The sequence below is a fragment of the Adiantum capillus-veneris genome, chromosome 28 (assembly GCF_014529385.1).
Source record: "Adiantum capillus-veneris isolate H3 chromosome 28, ASM1452938v2, whole genome shotgun sequence".
NCBI classification, from domain to species: Eukaryota; Viridiplantae; Streptophyta; class Polypodiopsida; order Polypodiales; family Pteridaceae; genus Adiantum; species Adiantum capillus-veneris.
Genome location: NC_140958.1, coordinates 37,915,206 through 37,925,921, shown reverse-complemented (window position 1 = coordinate 37,925,921; position 10,716 = coordinate 37,915,206). Strand labels below are relative to the sequence as shown.

General features: G+C 41.4%; 1 long non-coding RNA gene across 2 annotated transcripts; it reads left to right on the top strand.

Moving 5' to 3' along the window:
* Positions 1-1,565: 1,565 nt before the first annotated feature.
* Positions 1,566-7,141, top strand: LOC147420301 (uncharacterized). 2 transcript variants are annotated; one of them, XR_015186943.1, is made up of 4 exons: positions 1,566-2,738; positions 5,691-6,636; positions 6,715-6,815; positions 6,935-7,141. It is a non-coding gene; the product is annotated as an uncharacterized LOC147420301 (long non-coding RNA). The 2 variants fall into 2 exon arrangements; XR_015186942.1 differs by having other exon boundaries at positions 5,691-6,815.
* The last annotated feature ends 3,575 nt before the right edge of the window (positions 7,142-10,716 follow it).

Below are 10,716 nucleotides of genomic sequence, written 5' to 3'. Positions count from 1 at the left end.
GGAAGGGCATCCCTTCACTGTTGTAAATGTGTACAGCCCTTGCAATGCAAAAGAAAGAGCTAAATGGTGGATGTATCTTAGAGATTCTCCTATTGAAGGTGAGTGGTTGCTGGTTGGCGACTACAATATGGTTGAAAAGAGCAGGGATAGAACAGGATCATATGTTGGCTGGCTCAGAAAGGTCTAAATGGCAAAGTTTGTGCGAAAACTGGGTGATGATCGACTTATGGGAAGTCAGCCCATGGAATAGCATGCTTGGGTTCACCTACACAAGCCTCCAGTATGCCCGCACTGTCTCAAGGCTGGACAGATGCTATTACTCACACCAAGCTGACTGGATACCGTCGTTCATGGAGATGAAGGTAGTCCCAACAAAAAGCCTTTCGGATCACATTCCTCTGCACATACATTTTAAGAAGAATAAAGGGGAGGAGGAGACCCCAAGAGGTGAGAAAAAACTGTTAGTAGTAGGGGCACACCTATTCAAAGACCCTCTTTTTAGGAATCTAACTAAGAAAGCATTGGGTAAGCTCAAAAAAGATGTTGACCTCAACAAACACAATGCGTGGGACCTCTTTGCTTGGAGCATCCAGAAAGCAATCAAAACCTCGGGCCCCCAATTCAAGAAAGCTGGGGAAGTACACCTTCTGCATCTTACAGTGGAGGTCCAGCTGCTTACCTCCACAAAATCCAATGGGCATGCTACTGAGGAGGAGCACAAACGATGGCTCGAAGCCAAATCTAACCTTGCTAATGAGCAGTTAGAAGATATCAGAAAGGCAAGGCTTCTCTCAAGGGAGACTTTCCTTCAACCTGAAGCCTCCAATCAAACGCAGTTTTTTAGGGCTTTAAAAATCAAGAAGAGCCGGGGCCACGTCCGCTCGCTCTATGATCAGAAAGGGACAGTAGTTCATAACCAGGATGAGATGGCTGGTCTGATGTTGAGATATCTTAGTCGAATCCTTGGACGGCCAGAGATCCAATCCCAAGAAGTGGAAGGAGCCAGAGGGACCTTACTGCAGAGTGTCAAGAAGGAAATTCCGCACTCAGAAGCTAATTGCTTGGAACAGGCATTCTCCAAAGACGAATGTTCACTAGCATTGCAAGCCCTTGGCAAGGAAAAGTCCCTAACCATGGTTGGGATGGGATGACAGTGGAATTCTATAGAGAATATTGGGATGATCTTAAGGCCCCAATCACAAGATTGGCCAATAAAGCCATGGTCGAAGGGTCGTTGGAGGTAAGTGTAAAGAAAGGGCTTATCAAACCCATCCCAAAACAGATCTGCTGTTCTCAATTGAAACGTTGGCGTCCTATAACGATGATTGTTGACGGGCGAGCGTCAATGACATGCATTATGCTTCCATTGGTGTGTACACATATGTGTATGCATATAGTTTTTGTATTTACGGGCTCCACAGTGGGTTCCAAGTTGTACATTGATGATTAGATGAGCCTAGATACCTGCAACATGTTATACATTTTTTGGCCGGCCGCCCATTTTTAAAAGCCCTTGTATATAAGTCAATTCACAAGATGTGAAAGGGCATTCTTAGAGAAGAGAGTGTGAGGGAGTGTGGAGAAGAAGAAGAGGAGTGGCTATGGAGCTTGGATCTTCCACATCATATGTAGTAGTCATTGGGATTAATGGAAGCTAAGTTCTCTCTACTTTCTCTTGTCTTTCAAGCTTATGTGTGTTAATGGTGTATGATTAGTGTTAATCTTCTCTTCTCTCTCAAGTGTTCCCTCTTGTTTGAGCATTATTGCTTCACATGTGTGCTAGATTAGAGTGTGTGTGTATGTGGGCTGCATATATTTCTCTCATTATGTGATTAGAGTGTGTGTGCTTGAGATTAGAGCAAAGGGATACACCATTGTCTGCATGATTAGAGAGTTAGAGTGTAGATTGAGAGTGTGTGTGCATAGATCTTGCTTCATCAGCTTTCCCTCTTCTCCTCTCTTGCTTTACCCCTCTTCCTAGAGTCCTCATTCCGTCACGTTAGGTGCATCCATGCCTCCATGCACTAGCCGGGTTCGGGTTTCGATCCACCGGATTGACATTATGTCGGTGGGTTGTGCGCTCTGCTATGACTGCCAACATTAGCGCCGCTGCCGGGGATCGAGCGCCTAAGCTAGAGGATCACCCGTGTGATGGTTTGAGTTTCTAATTTTCATTAGGATTAGGTATTAGTGATGGTGAATGTTTGATTTGTGATAAGATTTTGTTAAAAATATTGTGTGTAATTTTCATGTTTTCTCTTTAATTTCACTAATTGATCACTAATTTACTACTGATCTGCTAACAATTGGAGTTTTTACATATTTATGTGCCTAATTAGAAGCTTGTGCATCACTCTTACGGGTTGAAATTTCATCAATTTTGCATGATTTGAGTGATTAGAAAGTGTGTAATTATGGGTGATTTATGCTAATTTTGATGTCTAATTACTCACTAATCTTGTGTGTTTTTGGTGCTATAGATGAATGAATCTCTAATTCGATGTTTTTCCTTCATGATGATGTGTTTGATTTGAAGAAAAATGATGCTACACATGATGCTTTGTGATTGGTGCTTGTAGGTGGAGATGCGATGAAGCGGTTGCCTACACACACACACACACACACACACACACACACACACACACACACACACACACACACACACACACACACACACACACACACACATGTGTAATCGTCAATTGGAGTGGAGAAATCGACGCGATTCTTGTTGTAATGTGAGTGCATTAACCCACTTTAAAATCTGAAATTAAAGTGCAGGTTTGAGAATTGATTAGGTGCACTTAATCAGTGCAAATCTATGTGTACTAGTGTATGCCAACGTGAGGGCAAATGTGTACAAATTGGTGCTTGTTTTTTGGCAATTTTGATGCTAATGTGTTTGATGCAAAACGATTGTTTGATTATGGTCATGATGTTGATATGGTTTATGGTTTTCCATTGCCAATTTTGCACCGAAATGCTGCCCAATTTTTGGTAGAATGTGTGTGCATTGATTAGTGATTAGTGCTTGATTATGCTTGTGTGTGTACACTTGATTGGGCTTGTAATTGATTGCAAATTGATGTGAAATTGGATGAATTTCAAAGTTCAAAGTGTGATGATCAATTGTATATGCTTACTTTTGCTTAATTCTATCGCTAATTATGCTATTTTTTAGTCAAAATTAGACAAAAAGAGAAGCAAAAATCGACTTAATTTGGATGCAAAATGCATAAAAAATTGATTTTGGGTGTGATTTTGAAGTGTTAATTGCATAAAAATCTTCACCAAATTGAGAGTGTACGCACTTCACGACCTATTTTTAGCTTTGCATGCGCATAGGTCTCACTTCTCAAAATAGTGTGTGCATTTACTTGATTTAGGTGTGTGTGTGCACTTACTTGATTTAGGTGTGTGCGCATTTACTTAAATTGGGTGTGTGTGTGCATTTACTTGATTTAGGTGTGTGTGTGTGCACTTACTTGATTTAGGTGTGTGTGCATTTACTTAAATTGGGTGTGTGTGTGTGTGTACTTACTTGATTTAGCTGTGTGCATCATTTAAGAGGGGTGTGTGCCATCCTCAATTTGGGTGTGTGTAAAGTGTAGTGCACAAGCAAACAAAGGGGGTTGGGGGGTCAAGCACATATACATGTTTGTTTTTAGGTGTGTGGAAAGGGAGTAAAGTCAACAAAAGACAAGGCATGTGAGAAAAGAATCTAGGTGAGAGAGAGAGAAACAAAGTAAACAAAGATAATAAAAAGAGTGTGAAAGCACAAGAAAACAAAATTTGATTTGCATGGGCATCCGAATTTAAAAGGCCTTTAAATTTTTTTTTAAAATAAATAAATAAATTAAAAAAACGATTTTTTTTCTTTCTTTCTTTGCTTCTCACACATATTCCACACGCATCACACGACCCACATACTCAACGCTCGCGCACATGTACATACGATTAGACACATTTAGAGCAGATACGTCCGAAAGTTAGGTTTTGCCAGATTTGAGTCCGATTGTACGCATAAACCTCGATTTAGTGCAGATTTTGATTTTAGTCTACATTCGACGAGTTGACGAGGTTTAGAGGCCTATCACACGCCGAGAGCGCACATATGATGGCCATGACTACTTTGTGCTCTGAGTACACATTGCTCACACTTGTAGGCGAGCACAGAGGCCGACCCTTTTGCACAGACACATATGGACATTTCTTTGTCCAGTGCCGCGCCTCCTTTGGCCCCACACAGACCCTCCAGGTTGTGCGAGTCTTTTCCGACGACACGTGGGATGGAACATTTAGAGATGACTATCGCGCCACGTATGTGGTCGACCATTTGATTAGGCTAGAGGAGACAGAGCTAGTACACGCAGATGATTGCCTTGAGGCCTTCGACCATCCTGTGCAGGTTACATTACAACGGGTATGTCCTCAAGTGATCTATATAGATAGTGCTCAGCGCATATATCGATTAGAGTGTCGCACTTCTAGTAGACGCCTATCCACAGATGTTGTGACACTAGTTGGCGAGCCTAAAGACAGATGCTACGTGAGCACCACAGACACTGAGCTTTACTTTTTGACTTGTGGATTGCCGTACGATCCTCGGCCGACCCAGCGCCCTACTTCGAGTAGGAGTGCCTTACCTCCTTTAGACACAATGCCACCACCCAGATCACTCAGGAAACCACCGCCAGGATTCTCCTCACCTAGACTTGATTTGTCGCCAAGCGTTTTGAGCTATCATGAGTCTAGAGCGATGGCAGGTGATATTTCATCCTACAAAGTCTGCATCAAACTGGTGGTACGTCATAGAGGTAGCCCCTCGTAGTGCATGAACGTATGAGGGCTACCATGTGCCAATCACAGTGACATCAATGGAGGAGATCGAAGAAGATGCTTAGTTAGAAGCCGCTGAGGTGGTGCCAGATGAGCATCAAGCTGCTACTCTCTATGGGGTGCATGCAGAAGATCTACAAAATGAAACGGCGGACATTTGCCTAAATGGAGAGCTCTATATAGACTAGGGAGTTATGCTGAGCTATGCGAGGATGAGGGAGAGACCTCTTAAAGCCATAAACATTGTATTTGAACAATTTTGCTCTGTTTTTTAATATATATTGTATTCACGTGGCTTTTTGTCCATTCCTGTCTATATGCTATACTTGAGAATTTTAAATTGTGTTTAATCATCATTGCTACCACTCCAGGTATGCTCCAGGTATGTTCTCACAAGTAGGGACACTCCTTGGTGTGTCATGAAAGTCCGATACACCGACACGGCACTCTGCCCCGAGTGCGATGGAGACTGAGGCTACAATTGTGAAGGAGGTGATCTGTCTCCGCTCATAGATGTTGCTCATCCCTCCACTAGATCTAGTGGAGGGACTAGCAACATCTGTAAGTAGGGATGGAGGACCTCTTTTGCAATTGCAGCCTCAGTCTCCATTGTAGTACAAGTTTCATCCTTTTACAAGATACGTAATGCACACGGGAGACAAATTCACAAGAACTTCACAGGAATCTCTCTACACAATAATCCCTCCCTCTTTATAAGTCATCTCTCTCTCTCTCTCTCTCTCTCTCTCTACAGGAATCCCTTTGTCTATTATCTATAGTATAGATTATAAATTTTCCATGTTTTCTTCTCCATTCAATATTAAGATTAAATGTTCGTGTGTTTAATGCAGGTATGGATGATGACGAGTTTCTTTTTTCTTTGTCACCCCAACAGAGGAGGTGGTACGAGGAACGTCATCTCTCTGGAGCACCATCATGTCATTCCACTCCTTCAGCGTCTCCCTCTGTTTTGGAGCATTCATCACACTCCGAAGCTTCGTGTCAACAAGACGATCTTCACACTCATCTAGGCACCGACGCTCTAGTGGTGGTGGCGGCAGTTACTGTGGAGATGCAACCACCGATGTCTCAACACCACCTCCTATTTGACGAGGCTCCTCACCTTCCCCTTCTTTGCTTGCCCCCACACCAACCACCACGACATTGCCATCTACACCAGGTTTTGCACGGCTATCAGTCGTTCGTGGCTACACATCACTAGCTACTCATCCGGGAGTCACCCCAATCGAGACTCCTCGCTTCGGGGCCTAGACTCTAGTGGAGACACCTGACGTCCGTACCCCCATCGAGACATCGCTAGATCCCTGTGGAGACACCTAGGTTCACGCATCACAGGCGAGAGGGCTTGCCGTACTCGGTTGACATCAACGGCGACATCATCTTGGAGGACGAAGGCAAGAAGGTGATCTCACACATGCACGGTCTTTGCTCTTAGGCGTTTAGACACTACATACTAAACACTTGGAGTTAAGTGCCAAGTGAATTAAAAGATAGAGTCATCAGCATGCTGCATGACGAGTTTCCTATGTCAAGTCGGGATGAGCGCTTCAAAGAAGACGTGATGAAGGTTCCAATGTGCGAATACTGCAAGCACAAGCGTTCTGAAGTACAAAAAGCAATAAAGCATGGGTGGAATAGACCAGATTGGCTGGCCAAAGAAGATTGGAAGAATGCAAAGCGAGTAGCACGCAAGAATCCTGACAAGTGGAAGCAACAAAAGAAGGCAGCCAAAGCGTGAGTAGAGGCAGGGAGCTCGCACCACTTGGGGAGTGGCGGGTGGGCATCATTTGAGGCCGATTTTGTAAGTGTTTTTCGATTTCTCAGCATAATGGATTCTTTGTATGTTTTGAATAGTGGTCGATGACAAAACGTGACCCCACATCGTACGAGCGCAAGTACGCAGGCAGAAAGGGCTTAAACGCCCTGTGGACATTCTGAGTTCTTGCGGTGGCATGGTTAGTATTCATTTTACTCTTTTACATTTGTTGTATTTTAATGATAAGCTAAGAAAATAAATTGTTTTGTAATTATATGTTTATACTTACAGAAAGTATGTCTTATTTCTTTTCTGCAGAATCCGACAGATATGCCGCTTGGACGCGATGAGACGTCTGATTAGATGATATCGGTATAGCCATAGCCGTAGCCAGATAGCATTAGTCTCCTTTTGTCATAGATTGTATATTGAGATGACGTGTATACGTCTTTTTGTAACTATTGGAAAACCATGTCTTTTCTCAATAATGACAATTGTGTTTGCAAAGCTTAACAATCAAGTGATTTTGCCTATGATGTGTATAACTGTCATTGATTTACTTTCGTCAATTTACTTTGGTCCAATTACTTTTGTCAGTTTTGTAACTTTATTCTGCAAACAATACTATGCATGATGGAGTTAATGGTCATATTTTCTTGTGGGTGACTACTTTGGGTCTATACCTTGCACTTTCTTTCAAAGGTGAATCTCGGCTTATCTTAGATTCATTTAGGTTTACTCTACTATTAAAATATTCAATATGGTTGATGGGTGGCAGGGCATTCAACCAAAAACTTTTACTCGCGGGCATTGCTATAAGCGTCCTATATAAGGATCTACAACGTCGCTATGCGAGTTGCTATAGGAAGTCTACAACCGTCGCTACCTGCGTTGCTATATAGCGATGCATATAGCGACGCGGATGGCAACACAGTTAGTGACAGTCTTAGCGATGTCGGGGAGTATAAAAACCCAATGTATTTCCGTCGCTAAAAGCGTCACAAGTGCACATAACCTCTCGTAGTGTTATCTTTGCTGTCAAGTGGTTCAAAGTTATTACTAGTGGCCCTAACGTAAATGTGCACAAAGATAAGAGTGAACTGATTCAAGTGAACTCCAGGTGGGCGTGAACAGATGCACTAGATATATTCATACTTTTGCAGCATTGTGAACAAGTTGTGTTCACAATAGATCCACTATAGAATGAAAAGGATGAAAAAGATTTGTCTAAACCATGCTTTCTCTATTTTATTCAAGTTTCTCCATAAACCAAGCAAGTGTGTCAAGGATTGGAGGTCGAGGTCGAAGAGCTTCATGACCAACGTGCACGGCCAACGGATGATGTAATAGAGTATTTTGAGCTAGAGGTCAGTTGGTGAGCAGATGCTTGAACCTAGAGATGAGCTCTCAGACATGCAAATTGATGTAGAGAACGATGAAAAGGTGGAGTTTGAGGACGAAGATACAAAAGTACAGATTGAGATAGATATCTTTGGTGCATTAGCTCTCATAGAAGATGAGAGATTAACTATTGATTTTTTCTAGGAACTCTTTTGTAAGACTTTTTTAATTATTTTACAACATTAAATAGATATAACGAGTTGTGTTGCAGCTTTTTTTTTTTGTTCTTTACATTTCTTAAGTTGTTCTTTAATGGATATGTGAACCAATGTATTATATCTGTGTTATTTTTGTATGTGTATCCATGGCCGATGATGACGATACATACTCTCCTAACTTTAGGTTTTAGTCACTCCAGTAAGCATGTCACCCGAGCAGATGGGTTCCTTTTTGTCACAGTTCACACCGGAGCAGGTTGCTTACACACTGGTACAACCGGCCCTACACCTAGGACAAGTGTGTCCCGTACATCGACCGGCCCTACAACTCAATCAAGTGTGACAGTTACACCGATGGGCTGGTTCTTGTTCAAGACGAGATAAACGTCATTTTGGAGGTGGTGGTTGTTGTGGTAGCAGTTCTACCAATGCATCCACACCATCAAGAGAGCGTCCACCACTGTCTTCAGTAGATAGTTCACCAATTGACACACCACGTACACCTTGGGGATCACATGAGCATGATCCTAGTAAGGTGTACAAGACCAGGGTGGGACTATTGTCATGGATAGGGTCAAAAAGGCTATGCGATAGAGGATTTGACAGCTTTGTACAATTCAGTTTAGCCACTTTATGATGGAGATTTTGGATGATCAAGATGATGAGAGAAAGAATTACATCGTCGAGGCCATTCAGAGAGAGAGTACAGGTCGACAGAGGGGTACGATCCAGTCTCGAATGATTGGATCTTGAGCATGACGATTGCCACAATGTCACACCGTTGGCTAGAGGCGAGAGACATGTACAAGGCCAATAGTCCAAAGCCAACATGCTTGGACACAGAGGAGTGGGCGGGGATTGCACAAGAGACATAGGACAATTCTTAGAGATTTTAGTAGAAACGAGATACAACTAGAGTACGTTTAGAGTCTGTTGGAGCGTCACATCTTGGGAGTGGGAGCTACGACACTCTTCAGCATGAGTTTATAATTATTATACGTACGCTTTAAATTTTCGGATATGTGTATGTTATTTGAATATATATCTTATGGTTAATTGTTTATTTTGTAGGAAGTTGTCGTGATGCACCCTCTGACACACCAAGAGGAGAAATATGGGTACAAGCATGGATTTGTGTCCCTTTTGACCCAGTTGCAGGAGAAGGGAGAGGACATTGACTGAGAGGCATTACCATGAGGGTGGCATCTTCCATATATATATATATATATATATATTGTAGTTATGATATACATGTACAATTTGACGTTTATGTTTATGGTCTTGCATTCTATTTACGATTATGGTTATGGAATGGCAATCATGTTATGGTTATGGTTTTGCAATTATGGTATGGAAATAATGTTATAATTATGGTATGGCAAACAGGTTATGGTTATGGTTTTGCAAATATGGTTTGGCAATCACATTATGGTTATTGTATGACAATCAGGTTATGGTTATGGTTTTGTAACTATGTTATGAATATGATAACAGTTATTGAATCATGTTATATTTATGGTTTGAGAATCTTCTTGTCGTTATGGTTATGATGGTACAATTCTTTCTTCAAAATACTTATGGTTTTCAAGTCATGTTCTAGTTATGGTTAGAAAATTTTCATGTCGTTGTGCCTATGGTTTGGGAGTCAACATTATGCTTATGATTTTAAAAACTTGTCATGTTTATGCTTTTGATTTTGTGGTTTTGTTATGCTTACAATTTTTCTCATCTATACTGAATGTACCTCTCTCTCTTTAGCGTCAAAATGTAGGTGGAGTGTAGTTGCTTTTGCACTCTTCCTTTGAACAAAAAGGGTTGGTTCCTAGTGTTGTAGTACATGTAGCATCAGTTCCCAACACTCTCTGCCCAAAAACTGTTTTGCAAGTTTTGCGCCCAGTATAGGTATTGAAATATGCGTCAAAATACGCTGGAATCAGCTCGAAAAAAATGGTTGAAATATGTGTCGATATGTGCGCAAAAACCAACGCCAAAATATTATTCTTGTTTCAACGTTTATTTAAATGCATATATGGACGGGTATATCATCGCATATTTTGATGATTAATATACCAAACTTCATACCGATGATACGATACCAATGTTGATACCAACGATCATACCCAAGTTTTTATTTTGAAAACAAACTTTTTTTCATCGATACATGCATTGATATTCACACGAAGTGTTGTAGTGACACTTTTAAAAGCTATAAAACTACTCACATGAGATCATGTGATTTGGAATGGTCGATAACCATTTGTGCATACTTCACTATTCAAACCTATTTAACTTTGGTATCGAATAGGTAATATATGTGTTGTCTTTTATGCTTTGCCTAGTCCATTGGGCATGTGCACACAGATTCATCAATTCAGGAAGTATGTTTATGCTCATCCTAGTGTAGATTCACTAATTAGGGTAGCACCAATTATCTGTGTAGATTTTCCCATTTAGGCAGCACGAATGCAAATTGGCCAATTCAATCAACACACCAACAGACAACAAGCTCACTAGTTTAAACAATACTAACTGCAAATTTTC